Source organism: Equus asinus, chromosome 2 (genome assembly GCF_041296235.1).
Source record: "Equus asinus isolate D_3611 breed Donkey chromosome 2, EquAss-T2T_v2, whole genome shotgun sequence".
NCBI classification, from domain to species: Eukaryota; Metazoa; Chordata; class Mammalia; order Perissodactyla; family Equidae; genus Equus; species Equus asinus.
Window position 1 is genome coordinate 193130180 of NC_091791.1, and position 18127 is coordinate 193148306.

Genomic DNA, 18127 nt, shown 5'->3' on the forward strand with positions numbered 1-18127 from the left:
TTTCTAAAACTAAAATAAATAAGCTTGCAGCAAGTCCCTGGGGAGTTATTTTATGAGAACGTGTGTGGATTTGCTGAAGTCGGTTTTGTCCACTCTGAAGCAATTTTTGCTCCGTTTCTTAGCTTAACGGTGTTCTATATAAATGAAGTTGCTAGACAAGGGAAAGTTGCATGTGAACATGGCACAGCAAGCAGAGCTTCATTTGGGTTAGTACCTACCCTCTGATCCTCGAGAATACACCAACTGTCACTCAGAAGAGAAATCAGACCTGTAAACCAATTGAGAAAATGTTAGTTATTCCCTGTGTCTCTTTCCGTTTAGTCATGATGTTTGCCTTCTTCTGCAAGACTTCCACAGGGCTCTTTCTCAGCATCTCTCAGTGTGGTCCTTGGACTGGCTGCAGCAGAATCATCTGGTTGCATGTTCTTGTGCAGACTCCGGGGCCCCAGCCCCACCTAGTCCATCAGAACCATTTGGTGGTGGGTTCCAACTGCTTGCGTTTGTTAAGAAAAGCAAGCTCCCTGGTGATTGATTCTCAGGCTTTCCAGAGTTTACGTCACCAGCTGTCATCTCCTCCACTAGCCTTCCCCTGCCTCTGTGCCGTGCATCCACTTCGTCTGGAACTTTCTTCTCTGTAGACCCTCCAATTTCAGTCCCTTGAGTACCCTCCTCTGACCATTTTCTCTTTCCATTAATGTTTCTCTGATCAAGAATAAAGAAGCAACCATTTTTTTTCTGCACATATAACCCTGCCATCTGCTTGACCACCTTCCTGAGCCTGCATGTGTAAATGGGTTACACAAAGTGTCGGAAATACCTTTTCTGGACGTTTTAAGGAAGGGAGTTTAAGCACATTCATGTTCGTAGGTAGAAAGAACCAGATGACTTATGAAGCCATTCCAGGCTTGTCTGCAGTCTCTACATTGTAATAGTAATTTCCTATGTTTCCTTACTCTCCCCTTTGTGATATTTCTGAGGGTCTTTTTTCTTTATATTTTGAAGTTCTTCTATCTTACGACTATGTTTTATAATCTCTTTGCGTCTCCCATTATAGAGGACACTAGCGATCTGCAATACCTTTATCAGGGAATAAATACGGGCTCATCTGCATTTTGCATCATCGTCTTCTATATTCCCATCTAGGTGGGAGAAAGCAGAGACTCACTTATTACATGAAATAGGCATAACCCAACATGGAACTGAGTTTAATTCTGCACTTGTCTAGGTATTCTCTGATAAGAAACTCTTAAAAACTCTTGTATCAGTGTCCTGTATACTTATACAGCAGGCTACACCATGCATGGGGTCATAGTAGTCAGCAGTGTCCTATACATTCATACAGCAGGCTGCACTGTGCATGGGGTTGTGGCAGTCAGCAGTGTCCTATACATTCATACAGCAGGCTGCACCGTGCATGGGGTCATAGTAGTCAGCAGTGTCCTGTACATTCATACAGCAGGCTGCACTGTGCATGGGGTCGTAGTAGTCAGCAGTGTCCTGTACATTCATACAGCAGGCTGCACTGTGCATGGCGTCGTAGTAGTCAGCAGTGTCCTGTACATTCATACAGCAGGCCGCACCGTGCATGGGGTCATAGTAGTCAGCAGTGTCCTGTACATTTATACAGCAGGCTGCACTGTGCATGGGGTTGTGGCAGTCAGCAGTGTCATGTGGCCTAATTGTGTGGGCAGGTGTCAGCGGTTCAGGAGCCACATGGCAGAGAGTTCTCAGTCCTCATGGGTGGATGTGGCAGCTGAATGCAGGTTGTCTCTGAGGAATCCACTCCTTTGCATGGTCCATACAGGCATCCAGGGTCCTCCCAAAGGGCATCCTTGCATATCCTGTTCTGACCTGTCCTCCATGGATTTCTCCAAAATCCAACATTACTCTAGGTCCCTCCTTAATAAATGATCCCAATCCATTATCTTAGTATTAAGGAGAAAGTAATCTGATGTTTACACTTTAAAAGCAAAGTTTATTGAATGAAATTAATCTTGGATTGTTGACCTCTGTGAAGACCATGTTCTTAAGCCCCTCGCCCCACCATCAGAAGACTATGGGTTAGCAACTTGTGGTCCCACTTGGAAATGTCACAGTTTGGGGGAAGATTGAGCTAAATTCTGAGTTAGGACATCTGTCCTCTGAATCTAGATGCCTCTTTTGAGGTGGAGTCCCTCTGCAAGAGCCATTGACTGCAGCCACCTTCCCAGGGTGTCAGGAGGATGTGGATGAGTCTAGCTGTCCATGTGTGACTACAGAGGGAAGAAATTACTGTGACGGTGATTCCCTTATATGAACAGCAGCACTGATCTCTCAGGCTATCAATGTGGTCTTTCTCCTGTGGCCTCTCATCCTAACCTTGTGTATGTTTAATCATTGAGGGCTAGACTATGAAATTGAGTACAAGCAGGCAGTTCCTTTTGACGATCCCTTCGGCCCTGGAAGGGACCTTCTTAGAGCTGGAGCCTGCTGTGGCCCAGCACTGGAATGTGTTGTAAACCACCAGTGCTAAGAGGGCAGGAACAAGTGGCTGAAGCTGTCAGTCAAGTGTTTAAGTAACAGCGCTATGCGCAAATAGCATAGGCTTATAAAGAAAGATTATGTTGAATTTGACAATAGGTTCGAGTGGTTTTTGAATGACTTCAACCTAATGTTGACCTGATGAGCTTCAGAAAAATAGTCCTGCTCTAAAGAGCAGTCACTTCCCAGGAGGGGAGCTTCCCACGTTAATGGATGTGCCAACTTTATTCATTGAAAATGAAGGTCACAGGCTTCTGAATGACGCCTATGATCCTTCCAGGCTATTTTAATTGAGCTTTTCAGTATCATGATTCATTGAAAAGAAAAAGGAAGAAACCAGCATAGACTCATGTTTTGTGTGTGTGAGGAAGGTTGGCCCTGAGCTAACATCTGTTGCCAACACTCCTCTTTTTGCTTGAGTAAGATTGTCACTGAGCCAACATCTGTGCCCATCTTCCTCTGCTTTATGTGGGACGCTGCCTCAGAGTGGCTTGACAAGCAGTGCTAGGTCCATGCCTGGGATGCAAACCTGTGAACCCCGGGCCGATGAAGCAGAGTGCACGAAACTTAACCACTATGCCACCAGGCTGGCCCCCCAGCATAGACTCGTTTTTAGCCTTATCCCAATTGAAAAAAAATTAGTAGTACATTGAATTCATCTTTCTTAGGAAATCTGATCTTGTAGAAAGGTCCTGACGTTAAACCATTTTCTAAAATGGCCAAAATCAAAGATTCCCACTTGGGTCTGTTTCATCAGCCTTCTGGGGCCCAAGTCTGGCACCAGTTGCTCCTTCAATTTCAAGCTGAGTTGAGAAATGATAATTTGAGAAGCATAGACCCACTGCAAAGTACATGTCCATCACACACTTCCACATTGCTACCCTGCCCCATCCCCATGTACACAGGGTCCATCATCTAAAAATGGATATTGTGCTTTCTTGTCAGAATGTAAGTATTAAGCAGAGATTGCTTGGATGTGGCGACTAGTGGAGATAAGTCAGGGATTCTATCGAGGACTCAGCCAGGTGGACAATACATCTGTGTCCAGGAGTCAGCCGTGCGGTACCAGGAGCCAGAGAGTGCAAGGTGGCAGGAGCGTTGTTCAGGCCACATGGCACCCTGAGATCGTCATCTGGCCCGAGTATGTGCACCCTGGAGACCCAGTTTCATGAAAATCCTGGAGCCAGACTAGTTCAGAGAAAGCAGGAGTGCAGGCTGATGGTTCGTGGTGACTGCATGAGACCCTGAAGTGTTAGCTTAGACAAAGCTTCTCCATTTTACCTCTTACAAAGAACCTCCTAGCCGTCCTCTCCCTACTCTCTCTCCCCATCCCAAGTGCAGTGTCTGTGCAGTGCATATAAATCGTAACGGGCTGGGAAGACGTTACTGAGACGACTTGAGTCAGTGCAGGCTTTCCTCCAGCACAAGATCTTATAGCCTGAGTTGAGTTAAACACAGAGGACTAATTAAGAAACGCAATTTGCGTTATAGTGACCTTGGGTTGTTCTGGTTACTATTGCTGCATAACAAGCCACCCAAAAACTCAGTGGCATAAAATGACCATTTATTATTCTCTGGGACTCCACGGGTCGGGAGCTCAGACAGGACGCAGCAAGGACAGCGTGTCTCTGCCCACATGTTTGGGACCTCAGGTGGGCAGGCTCGAGGGCTGGGGTGACTTGAAGACTGGCGGCTGGCGTGATCCTGAGGCTTCCTTCTGACATGTCTAGTCGTTGACTCAGCTAGTCATTGAGCTCAGCAGGCTGCTGACTAAAGTGCCAAGCAGCCATTCCAGCACGATGGTCTCAGAATAGCCAGCCTGCTTACATGGCGGCCAGCTCCTCCAAGAGCCAGTGTCCTGGGAGAGCCAGGAGGAAGCCACACGGCCTTTTCTGACGCAGCCTCATCCAGCGTCTGTTCCACAGTAAGGGAATTATTGCTTACAGCCCAGACGCAAGGGGAGGAGTCATAGATCCCACCTCTCCATGCGTCAGAGAAGGGTTATGAGTGCTTTAAAATCACGTCGTTCATAAAAATCAGAACTGTCACGAACAAGAGCCATAGTGGAAAAGGAAAACTACAGGGGTTCATACAACTTTGGTTAAATGAGTGTGTCAGTGACGATAAGGACGGTGAAGACGGAGGAGGCGTCTGAGAAGGTCTGTGACCATACCGGTGACGACTGAAATGCTTAAAATGATCGAGCTAGGAAAAGGCCAAGTTTGTTCACAGGGATGAAGGTTTTATAACTATATGCTTAGAGATGTTTAAAAACAGCTCCGTTTTCAGAATTCCTACAAAATAACTTAGAATTGCATGTTTTAAGCTTTCTAGGTTCTAACAGACTTCGCCTCTTGAAAACAATTGTTTTATAACCAAATGTTAAACTTTGGTTGTGAAACGCCTCTTCTTGGGAATGCAGCTGTGTACGACGCGAGACGGGAGCTCTGCTGGCTGTTTACAGCGTTATGAGGATTAGCGCACACCCACAGCAGGGCCTTACGCCTCCATCAGCATCCTTCGGCCGCGCCCAGGTTTAACACTCCATTTCCTTGAGCCTCTCTCTGTGCTGTACTCATATTTGTCATCACTTTTAAACATTTAAATTCCTAGGCCTGGATAGTCTCCTTGTTCGAGCGAGAGAAAATGCGTTCGTATTGTGTTTGCTCTTGGAGGAGCTCCGTGATTTCAGCCTGTGTCAGCTCCTGTTTCCTCTCTACAATAAGGAATTTGGGAAGAAGCCTGTATAACTTTGTTTTAGACAAAATCTTTCTTTGGTTTTTAAATGAAGAGACTATAAAGAAATGGGGCTCTTTGAGAAGAGAGGAGGTAAAAAGGAGTGACCTGTAGGGGCCCAGGGAGATTCAGCGGCCTCTGTTTTGAGCATGGAGCTCAGGGTCCAAGAGAGAGCTGACCAAAGCCAACTCTGAGGAGGGTTAGGCAGTGCAGCAGCTTGGAATAAGGGGTGGTCTAGAGGAGACAGTTAACAGCTCTACCCCGAGGAGCAGGACAGCAGCCTCAGAAGGAGGGGTCAAGTCGCTTTCTGAGGCCCCGGGGCAGCAGCCTCCCTCAGCGCAAGGGAAGCACACGCTTAAACAGTCAGTCCACCTGCCAGTTACACAGCCACCTCGCTCACGGGAAGGGGTTGTATTTGCTGAAGTTGGGTACCATGTCTCTTACAGAAACATGTTTATCAACGTGTGTGATAGTTTCCAAATTAAGAATATAGGAAAAAACGTGTGTGCACCCCCATGTATGTATCCGTAGAGAATAAAACACGCAGGGAAATTATCTTTCATAGGAGGAACAATGGCAGACCTATTCTTGTCACTTCCGATCGTGTGCTACCCGGCTTGGATTCATTTCTGTTTGTAGAGTCAATAAAAGTCCTGAGTGAAAGCTTCCGTGGAAGCTTTTATAATTCAAATGCCGTCATTCATTCCACACCCAACCTCGACTTGGCTCCTTGGCACTGCCGTGGGGCCTCCTACCTTTGTTCTGCTCGGCACATGGGCAGGAGGTGGGGCCGAGGAGGATGAAAGTTCTTGACTCTAATGCCTCACAGGACAAGTCTGACAACTTTCAGAACAATGCAAATTAAATGGCCACGTTACACGTTTTCCCCAAACTGAAATAACTTCACCGGAAGTTGTTCTGCTTCTTGTAAACTTGCCAAATACCACCGTACCCCACTGGGGCAGCTCTGCTGAGCTGTGCTCAGTTTCGTGATGCTGCTGGCACATTCCAGGTTAGCCCTCGGGTTCAAGAGTGGACGGTGTGGTGTGCGGTACACTCCCATAGGCTTCCTGCTCGAAGGCAGCCTGCGTTTATTTTTAAATGTTCAGAAAGAAACAACTCTTCTTGTTTTCTGTCTTCAGAAATGGACAGGTTTTTTGATGATGGTGCTGGGATGGTCATCCTTGTTTTGTTTGAGTCACGGAGAACCAGACATGGCCGTGGCAGGAAGGGCCCGAGAACCTGGCCCTGCCGCCCACGACGGCACAGGAGGCTGGGGACAGCTGCAGCTCCCAGGCGCCAGGCCTCAGGAGGAGGTGGCACGAGGCCCTTTCCATTGCTGTGAGCAGCATGGCTGGTTTCTCTGAGTCATTCTCTTTTATAATAGACCTCTTTTCTTAATAAGCAAAATGTTAGCTTACATTTAGACAATAGCCAGGGAAAAATCAGCTTTTCAGTTGACCTCAGTTACTGCTAAGGTTTAGCTCCTGAGTTCTGGTCACCTGTGTGAACAAGCAATTATGGATGATCCTCGAATGACGGACACATGGTTGAGTTCTGATTGGTTGAATTTGCTTGTGGTCCAGTAGGTCTGAAATTCACTCATTCCTAAGTTATAACAGCTGCTGCTGTGAAGCAATCATATGTGGATTTTACAGTTTTCATAAGTTCTGAGTTTAAAGTATTCTAAATGATTATCTGGATTTTACAAACGAAAATCTCACAGATACATCATATTCTACACGATATGCACGCTTACGTGAGCTGGAAGTGCACACATCGTATTCTACAGGATACGCACGCTTAGGTTTGCGGGAGGTACACACATCGTATTCTACAGGATATACATGTGTATGTTTGCCAAAAGTATATACATCAAAATGTTAACTATATAACTCTTGGGGTGGTGGGAATTTGGAGGATTTATTTATGTTTTGAATATATATACTTATTCTACATAAGTATCCAGTCTTTTTTTTTTAAAAAAAAAAAAAAGATCTGTGGGGCCAGGTGGGGCAGCACTGCCCGCAGGTCCCCAGGGCCTTCCAGGGGCTGCTGCACTCTGCCTGACGGGCTGGTGCACTTACAGCAGCAGCCCCTGCCCCCAACACCCCTTCAGTGAAGAGTCCTCTCTTTTCATGCTCTTCCCCCAGCATTATTTTACAATAGAATCGCCCTCTGTGCTAAGACAAGGTATCCCTGAAAAGAAAAAAAAAAATAAAAAGCACAGAATTTCCTTTCCTTTTCTTAAAACAGTGAGCAACTCAAATATCTCATGTAATGTTTTCTACAATGTTTCCATGTGAAGGAGTCTTACAAGTTGGCCCCAAACAGACAGGGTGAGATCGCATCCCTAAGTCAGCAAGAGGAGGTCAGAGGTAACAGGAGCATGACGACTTCTTAGTGGATCGTGAGCTGCGGTGATGAGGCGTTTGACAGCCAGGACGCCCTGGGGCCCTAGTGGACTGCAGAGCCAGCCAGAAGGGACACTGGACTCAGTCTGCCTGTGGCTGCGAGCTGACTATCAGCTGTGTACCTGGCGTGACACTGATCAGGCCGGACAAGACTTCTGAATTCAAGGACTGCAGCTCAATCCCCAGTCAGAACAAACTGGGCTCCCTCTCTTCCAGCACTGTCTGAAAACTTGGCGCACCCTGTCATTGGGAATCTTAGAGACAGTCTAACGTGACCCCCTCATTTGAGGAACCAGAACCAGGAGAGGTAATGGGTCAGCCCAGGTTCACAGAGCTGGTTGCCGAGACAAGGCCCACTGGAACAGATAAATAAATATGGTTGGGGCAGCCAGATGAACAAACGAACAACGGTTCCGATCCAAGTGGCAGCTGGTTCCAGATCTGACACGGGCTGCTCGCTGGATCATTCGGACACTCCTTGGTTTCCTCAGCACACGGGGAGCGGCTGCCTGTCCTCAGCAGGGGCTCAGACAGACGAGCCTTCTTTGTGGGACACACAGGGCTACTTAACAGGCAAACTGGACTGTATTTCAAGTGTATAAGAACAATTCTGTTTAAAGAAAATTCTCTGTAAAATCAGTAAATTTTCTGAAAAGTAGAATGAGCAACCTCAACTTACCTGCTATATCAACCCAAATTTTTGTGCATAAAATTGGCTTCACGTGGGTCTTGATTAAGTGAACTGAAGGCGTTGATGGCGCCTGTCCTTGTATGCACACACCACCCGGTAACCCCACGAGGATGTCCACTCTGAGTCACGGTCACAGTGCGCTTACAGGTCAAAGCTCAACTTGCTGCGTGTGTCGTCCATGACGTTTTCCTCTGTGGACCGAGAGCAGTGTTTTACGAAGTCTCCCGCTGTGTGTACGTTGTTTACCTTGCAGAAGTGGGGCTGAGAGGGCAGGGCCCCTCGCCTGATTGAACTGGCCGGGGCGGGCATTGGTCGCAGCCCCCTGTGCGGGGGCCTGACAGTACACAGCAGGGTCACAGCTCAGATGCCCACCGGGGCCAGGTCCTGACGACAGGGGCAAAGCAAGTCGGGGGGAGGAGCGAGAGGGCTTCCTTGGGCGGCTGAGCCTGGACAGCTGGTGCCCCCACACTGGGATTTTAATGTAAGATCATGCCACTTGTTAATGTTGGCAACGAATTCAAATTTGTTTTAAAACATTGCAAGCGATGTCAAGTACAGCGTTCTTTGACCCACTGCTGGCCATTTTGCGGCTTCTAGATCCCTAGAGCGATATGTGAGTGGTATTAAATTGTGTAAACTAGTGCGTTTGTTTCCTAGACGAAGCAGAGTGAAAGACCACCTACCTTTTTATACAAATCATGCATCTTTCATCTTCGTCTTAGTCGCTGCTTTCCCACAGCTGTCCACAGTGCTGATGTCACGCATCTGTGCTGCAAAGCTCATGCTAACTCTGTCCTGTCTTTTGTGATTTCTAATTACTTCACACGTGCAGGTTTATATTCAGACTTCACTGGAAACAATTCCAGGGCGAAATCATATCTATTACTTCATCTATGCCAACCTCAAAGTTCAATAAATGTTCGCAGTTGATATTTTTTTCAATAAAGGAAACAGAATAGCCTTTGCTGACACACAGGTACATAGTTATACGAGAAATTAGTTTAGCATCTGGAAGTTCCTGAATTTCTAGGCCTAGGCAAGCCGACCAATTCAAGTCTGTGGGCATTCTGCCCTGCTCAGCTGGGGAGCACTGGCCTGCATCAGTTTTGAAGAAGAAAGCACTGGCAAGACAGCTATGAGTTCACTATGTCTTTTCTAGAATGAAAATACTGTGGGATGCACAGTCCAGTGGAGGTGGCGTGGTCCTTTACAGCTCTTGACTGAGAATGGGACGTTTCCTGAGTCAGCTCTCGTGTGCAGGAAACCTCCTGGGATTCAGGCATTGAGAGAATGGTAACCTAGGCTCACATTCCACATTCACAAATCCGCTCTCCGGGCCATCTTAGAGTGATCTGGAGCGGCAGAAGCATGCGCTATAATCAGCCTTAGGCCAGAAATGGGTGTGTTGTGGGGAGAAGTGGAGCCAGCGTGGAAGCTCCAGAAGTGACTGGCCACTCTCTTTGTCCCTGTATGGAAGGGAGGAGGGGTGGCCAAAAAATGGCAGATACCACAAGCAAGTGTTTGCGGTGTCCTGGACATTGAAGTTACTTCATGCTGCCGGGAGCAGGCTACGAAGAGAGGACAGCTGGGCCTGTGTGCCAGGCTGCCCATGAGTGTGTCTGGAGTGGGCCTAGCGTCTCGTTTGAATTGGCCAGCACCACTTGAAAGTGAAGAAGGATAGAAACAGTTCCCTCTACGGGTCCCGAAGTCCACTGAGCTGGGTGTGATGGGGACTCCCAAGGCCAAGGTGAAGGGACCAGCTCTGGCATGAATTGACACAGAATTCTCTTCCGTGCTGGGAAATACTGATAAAATACTCAGAAGGGGTTTTGCTGGAAAAGTCCTGTCTCCATCTTCCTTGTGCTCACAAACTCCACACCTATGTGCCTCTCAGATACTTACTTACAGTTCTCATAATTTCCCCATGTTATTTGGTAATCCAACAGAAGAAATAAGTCATCAAATAAACAGACCACATCATCGCATTAGGAAGCAGACTTTGGAATGCAAAAAATTTTTTAATGCTTTGGTTACTAAAAATAGTTCCTTAACTTAGGCAAAGAATATTTGGGTTGAGATAAACATGAATTTACATTACTTGGAACATTTAGTTGTTTCTCTGATATTATTGTCACCTTCTATTCAATAGAATTTTTTGCTAAATCATGAAATTTCCTTATTCACTTCTCAGTGTTGATCCGGTTGCATCTTCATCTGCAAAGTTGTTTAAGTTGCTAATAAAAAGTGATATGGGAAATACAACTCATATATCCTTGGGATAATAGTGTTTACTCTGTCTGAAAGTTAATGTTAACTATGATGATAGAGTAATTTATATTTCCTTTCCTGATTGCCTCTTATCTTTCTCTCAACAGCCTTCACACCCATTTTTTTCTCCTGAAGCTGCTTCTGGTTGGAAAGTCACCAAATTTCATCAGGTAAGAAATACTAGATGTGAACCTGTAAACCTTGTTTCAAAAGTTTGGAAAAGCCAAAGATGCTGTGAGCATTGGGCAAATATCTAGAACGTAAACTGGGAAAGGTCCAGTGATCTTAGAGCAGTGGTTCTGCAAGTGTAGTCCCCACAGCGCCAGTGTCAGCGCCGCCTGGGAACTTGTTAGACAGGCAGATTCTCAGGCCTCTCTTGTGCCTTCGCAAACCCTCAGGTGATTCTGATGCATACACAGTGTGAGAACCACTGCTTTAGACGGGCTTCGTGGACCAGAGGAATAGAAAATGTCTCGTCTGGACGGACGGAGTTTGATGCACTGAGTTTGATGTCTCTTCTTCCTTTCTTTTCTCCACTGCCTTTCATCCTTCCTGGAGGACTGTCCACTCCTCATCAAGCAAGCTAAAATTTGCTTCACAGGGTCATACTTCATTACAAACACACTGTCTTTATGACAACTTGAATGCTATCTAATAGGAGACTCCATCAAAACTAGGTATTGAGTAGAAGTTGTCAACTCATTAGCTGGTCTAAATCCCTTTTTAGCTTTGAGAAGGAAAGCTTCTGTCGTCACAGAAGACACACTTATAAAAGGTGCCCAGCTTGTAGTATAGTTGCCTTTTACACTGAATATCCACAGGACGCTCTCGGTACAAGTGAGATTAATATTGTTATGTGGGCTGGAAATGTTGAATTGTCACCTCTGAAGTCATTTGCAAAAGGTAGTGTTGTCCAAAAGGAGCTGTTGTTCTCTTGTAGTGTTTATGTTTGAGGTCTCTGGAATAGCCAAGATCTTGAGTTCTGGTAGCCAGCCTAGATAGCTGCCCAGCGGCCATTTCACCTACAAACATCCTGGATTTGGTGTGACCCTGGGAAGACCTATGAATTACCTGCTAAACCTAAAAAGAATATATATGAGGATGTTGTCATCCTGAAATGATTGCTAAATACTGCCCCCAAAGTGCGTTTGCTTAAGGTACTGTCATCTGTGAAGGTATACCTCATTTATTTGCCATAGCAGGTGTATTTCTTGAGCAAGTAGGTATCAGAGTCTCTAAGACTCAGTCTCCCTATTTGTAAAATGGAGATAATGGAGTCTACTTGTTGGTATTGTTGAAAGAAATAATGAAGATAATCCAGGAGCACCTGGCTCAGTAAATATTAGCCATGATTAAGGGTAATTTTATTAGGAGAATCATAAATTTAAAAATGTCACATCAGATCTCACCCTGTGAAAAACAAGCACATAGAGAAGAGATCGGCCGTCTCCCCTGCGTGATTTCACCATGACTACATTGTATTTTCCGTCAAGATTTGTTGTTGCTGTCAGTTCCCTGTTCTCTCCCCTCCTAGTTCCTGGGCCTGGCCCTCCAGAAAGGGGCCAGGTGGAATCAGAGACGTGATAACATACATGATAATGTGTGGAAATCCATCATCTGTAGCCGTCTGTAGGGCTAAGAGAGCACAGCCCCCAGCCCTCAGAGCAGAACCCAGAAGGCCAGCCGGATGGCCCACGGGCAGCGTGGTAAGGTCAGGACCTGAGGACCTCGAAAGGTGGCTGCCTCCCTGGCTTCTGTCCAGCTCACAAAGCAGAGCAGGTGTCCAATTGTTAAAGATTTAGAAGAGGATGTTTCCCCAACCTTCCGTATAAGCGCTAATACAAACAGGAAAAAGCCGTATATGATTTTGGAATCTCGTTTGGCATAAGTGTAAATATTTCTCACAGAGAATATGCTGGAAAGGCACAGGTCCACATATGACAGATTACTGCATGGGTGGCTCCGGTGAGAAGGGACGCAGCGTAGGAAAGGAGATGCTTGGAAGGGAGGTATGCAAAACTTTAGGATTAAATAAGTGTCTGATTAACAAGAAATTTCTGTTTGAATTAGTGGCACAGAAAAATGAGAAACATCTGCAATCTGTGCTTATTTTGCTGGTCAGAAACACAAGTTCCCAGGTCCTTTGTTGAATTGTTTACTTTGTAAAGACACTGAAAACAAATGCCTGTGGTTGTTGAGAAGAGTGTAGCTGGATTTGGAATGCAAATGCCTCTAAGCGGCCCATTTCAGAGCTTTGCTTCCTGCCCACTGAGCTTAACACTTGAGGAGTCGAAGACCCACAGGCCCCTTCGAGATTTAATAGTAAATTTTTGAAGAGAGAGAAGACCAGTTTTCTTCATATTCTTAGATAATTTTATATGATCCTTTATATGCCAACCCACCTCCCAACAAAAAATGATCATCTAAGAGAAGGGGGTCTGCAGAGACGTGGCCCACTTTTACTATGGAAGCAGCGGGATGTACAAGTGAGGTCGTTTTCCTTTATCATTTCTGAGGAAGACTCAGTTGTCCTGAACGGTTCTGAGGACAGGATAGACTGGGGGCACAGAGAGGGGCTGTGGGTTCCTCAGTGCTGCCACATGCCTTTGCTGGGGCCCACACTGGTCACCAAGGGGGAGGAAAGCAGGTGTTCCAGGCCAAGGAGGCGACCCTGTTGTGATGCTGAGGGGACGACCCCTCAGAATTAGTTCAGGCCAATGCCCTTCTGTGCCTTTTATCCCCTTAGGACTGAGCCGAGGGAGAAGGAGGAGGGACAGGAGGGAAAGGAACGTGCAGAGAGCAGAGGGAATGTCCCGAGGGAAAACAGATAGCCAGGGTAGCTCCTCCCTCGGCCACCTGCTGCTCACCTCAAGAACTTCACAAGAAAGTGAGTATGGTGAGAAGTCAGGTCTCAGGGAAGCCTTAGCCCCGACTGCCCATTAGCATGAACTGTATCAGCGAACTTCTGCTGTCATGCTGAACTCCCAGGATGCTCCTGCCAAGCCAGCCTCACACTGGTCTTTGTATTCAAGTTATGGTGATGGACACAGTCCTATGTCTTGTATTTTTTCCTTTTACTTTGGTGAGGAAGGTTGGCCCTGAACTCACATCTGTGGCCAATCTTCCTCTATGTTGTATGTGGGACACTGCCACAGTGTGGCGTGATGAGCCGTGTGGAGGTCCACACCTGGGATCTGAACCCACGAACCCTGGGCCGCCAAAGTGAAGCGTGTGAAGTTAACCACTCTGCCGCCGGGCCAGCCCCCCATGTCTTGTATTTTTTTATACCCAAGCTTTTAAATACAGGAGTGTGGCCCCCTCACCTCACAGGAGGCAAGGTGGAGGGCAGGTGACCACTTGCCAAGACTATCATTCTCATAAAAGAACCAAAGAATCACCATTTAAGGGTCAAACCACAGGCCTGCTGTCTCTCTAACCAAGTCCCCTGACCCTAAAATGACAGCTAGGAATCGTGTGGAGGGAAAAGGGGACAAGGTTGCTTTCTGTGAGGTGTTCCCAGAATCCCGCAAGAATTAGATGTTATTACATTCATCCTCCTCTTCAACCTATTGTTTATTTTCTAATTAAAACATCTCTTTAGGTAAGTTCCCAAAGAATTACTAGCCACCGTGTGACTTCACACCTTCTTTTATTTGTGCAAAAACTGCCTTGATCAGTCTTTGAGGAAGGTCCCTGCTGTGCTCGCCCTGCCCCGTCCTTGGCGGTCTTGGGGACTTCTAGCCTCTCCGCCTCGGCCCTCGTGGTTTCGGCTGAAAGGTGCCGGAGGCCCCCTACCCTCCGTCTTTCTGTTCCCTCCTCTGGATGTGCCTGGAGTTTACTGACCTGAAGTAGCCCAGCATAGAACAGGCCACAGTAAAAACTAAGCATAAATATTCACACAACCTGAAGAACTACTCTAAAGGTCCCTCTTTTCTAAGATCTACATGCATTTTGTATTATTAAAGTAAAATACAAACCTGTTGCTTTTATGTAAGATAAATTTGGCCTTTCTCGTCACAGTATGGAGCCTATAAAAATATGTCCTTTGTGCCTAGAGAGATGATGTCCATCAGCCACTCTAAATGGCTACCAGGAACCTTTTTATTAATTCTATGTTATTGTGGATAATGGCTTCAATTTTAAGATTTAATTTATTATTTAATTTTAAAATATAGCTTAAATTTTAATTTTAAGATCCAGAGACAGTCAATCTAAAGTAGAAGTTTAGAGGAAAAGCATTAAGGCCGATAAGCGATGCTACATTACCTATGGACTTGAAATGATTTTTGAAGAGACAGGCTGTGAACATGAAGCTGGCTCTGCCTGCTTTCCTTCTGGTCTTGCATCAGCTGCAGGGGGGCCACCTGGCTCCCGCCTCCTGTGCAGCTGCTCCGGGCTGAAGGAGGGGGATTTCCCCTTGGCGTCCCAGGTGAGGCCTGTGCGAACTGTCCTTCCTGGGCTTGCTGGGTGCCTGTCAAATTGTTTCCATTCTTATAACATTTTGCAGAACTTTCAGCCTTCTGGTCACAAAATATTTTCTTTGTGAAGCCCTGGGAGATTTGCTCTCCCCCTCTTCACGGTGGCGGGAACTCAGAGCTTGCTCATGATTTCAACGGGATTCCACTGCCCAGACTGCAGAGCCTGCAGCCGCGCTTGGAATCTGCCTTGTCTCTGCCTCGTGTTTTCATTTGCAGGTGCCTGGAACTGTTCTCTTTCCTCTTCTCTCTTCCTCCCTCCCTCCCTCTCTGTGACAACCAGCAAGAGCTCATGAATGAGAGCTGCATCTTTTTTGCACATGAACCTATGAACCTATCAGAAGATGTTCCCAAAAGAGGCAAATCCCACCTTAATTCAGACTATTTCCCATATGGTCACAGGTTCTTTGAGAAAGTAGATGTGCACAGAGACCCCCGTCGGCACCAGGCAGCTGGTGGCAAGTGGGTGTGGCCATGAGCCAGAGCTGAGCCTTATGGTCAGCAGTGGGCAGGGGAGCAAGCAGCAGACTGGAGACCAGGGGAGTCAGACGAGCCAGGAACCAGAGTAGGCCTGGTGCCCAAGACCAGGAGGAGGCCCTCAGGGGGAGCACTGAGACCGGGAGGAGGTGACAACACATTGAAAGGAGTTCTCTTAAAGCAACTGCAAATGTTAAGTGGGGTGTGGTTTGCCTGAAAATTCCTGTGTCTTCCAGCCTCGAGCATACTTACCTCGTCTCTTATTTTGAAATGCAATGCTTTAAAAATTTTTTATTCTGTAAAATTCAACATGTGACCTCCTCTGTGACAGAGCGTCTCCTTTGTTCCCCGTAAGTGAGCCCCACCCAATGCCTCCCTCCACCTCTAAACTTGTGTCCCCCATCTTTTCTTTGACCCTCAGCCTGGGCCTCGGTGTTTCCGCTTTCCATCATCTCCATAGTCTCCAAGCGCCTAGATCCTCGCGGCCTCGGTGTTTCCGCTTTCCATCATCTCCATAGTCTCCAAGCGCCTAGATCCTCGCAGCCTCGGTGTTTCCACTTTCCATCATCTCCATAGTCTCCAAGCGCCTAGATCCTCGCGGCCTCGGTGTTTCCGTTTTCCATCATCTCCATAGTCTCTAAGCACTTAGATCCTCGCAGCCTCGGTGTTTCCGTTTTCCATCATCTCCATAGTCTCCAAGCGCCTAGATCCTCGCAGCCTCGGTGTTTCCGTTTTCCATCATCTCCATAGTCTCTAAGCACCTAGATCCTCGCAGCCTCGGTGTTTCCGTTTTCCATCATCTCCATAGTCTCTAAGCACTTAGATCCTCGCAGCCTCGGTGTTTCCGTTTTCCATCATCTCCATAGTCTCCTATGCCCAGATCCGAGTACTCTGGGGACAGGAACTCCCAGTATCAGTCTCGTTCTCTGGCCATCTTTTCTGGCCTGTTTTGTCAGCGTTGGATGGAAATGTGTCCTCGTCCTCATTCCGTCCTGCTCGTGGATGTGAGGCAGGACCCCCTCCCGGAGCCTCTCCTGCCCACTCCAGTAAGCTGTTGTGAGAATTTGACAGAATCATGCAAGTGAGAGGATTACAAACGTTAAAGCATTACAGAAGGTGTTGTTATAATGAAACGTGGATCCTGGGCTCACGTTGGGGTGGGGCTGAGCCTCCTCCAGTCCTTCTGCTTGCGTGTGTAACCTCTGGTGAAATACTGATAATCGTTGCTAAGTGGCTCAGGCTTCTTCACATCCTGTGTTTCTCCTGTGGCTTTCACAGGGCAGGCCCGTCTGCCGTGAACTGATGCTGCTGAGAAGGGTGAGGTGGGAAGACACGTAGCTACAAAGGACCTGGGGGCTCTGGTTAAGTGAGACGTCTTAGATCTGAGCTCACCGCTCCAACCCAGAAAGGAACAACAGCAACGATGGTACGAGACCCGTAGTACAGTCAGCTGGCGGCTCAGCACCGTGGTCTCATCACCAAAGTTCCCCTTCAGCCACGTTCCGTCTCTCGCAGCCACCTTATCAGGAACATCAAATTTAACTGAGGTCCTACTGGCTCAGTGACATCTCAGCACATAGTTCTGCTTATGAAATAGGCACCAAACCCTACACCAAGTAGACAACCATGAGGAATCCACAGATTCTTCCTTAAGAAACTCACATGCAGATGAACACACACAAAGAATGTTCACTGTGGTTATTGCTGCAGGAGAGGTGTGTTCAAGGTGCCATGGGAGGACAGAAGATGGAGCAACGTGCCTGACTCCGTGCAGGAAGTCAAGGAGGAGCTGGCACGTGAGCCGGGCCTTCAGGGATGGGCAGATGTTCAGAGCAGGCTGTGGGGCCCACCCAGCTGGTTCAGATCCCGACCCTGCCACTTCCCAACTACACAACGTGGCTGGTTACTTACTTTTTGATGCCCGGTGTCCTTCCTCCACAATGGATGTGGTGGTACTGACTGAGCCGCCTCAGGGGTCACCGTGAGCAGAAGGGAGTCTAGGCGAGTGTGGCCCTCAGAACAGACTCCGTCGTGTGGTTAGTCTCTCCTAAGTAGCAACCGGTGTTGTTGCTGCTACTGCTCTTTGCTAAGTCAACAAGCAGGAGAGAGCCTCCTGGAACTCTGGGAGACCTGGAGTCTGAATCTGAGACTCATAAGATCATCATCATCATATCAATAATAAAGCTGAAATTTATGTGCCAAGCACCAGACACTTTATATATGTAGCTTGACTCAATTCTCATAACAATTTTGAAAATCAAAAAATTTACACTGAAATATTAATAACACCACAAAGAATACAAAGTAAGTGAAAAATACGTGGCACAGATGGTGGGTGAAGGAGAATTCCACAATGAGGGATGTTTGCGATCTAAAGAGGCAGAGTCAAGAGGATGACCAAGGCGGGCTTAGGCCAAGCAAGGGCCTGGGCGTGGTGTGTCGTTCACTTTGTTTCTCTTTTTCTAGTTTTTGTGTTTGTTTCCTTGCCTGTGCACTGCCTCTAAGCCGGGCATGCCCTTTCCAGTTTGCTCCAGTTCCACCGCTCC

General features: G+C 47.1%; 1 protein-coding gene across 4 annotated transcripts in view; it reads left to right on the forward strand.

The window, feature by feature from the left end:
- Nucleotides 1-18127, forward strand: part of FRMD6 (FERM domain containing 6) — a 203662-nt gene that overhangs the window by 55330 nt on the left and 130205 nt on the right. For all 4 annotated transcript variants that reach the window (XM_070504358.1, XM_070504350.1, XM_070504360.1 and 1 more), the window contains exon 2: nucleotides 10737-10799. The gene's annotated coding sequence lies outside the window, so the exon portion shown is untranslated. The remainder of the gene's footprint in view (nucleotides 1-10736; nucleotides 10800-18127) is intronic.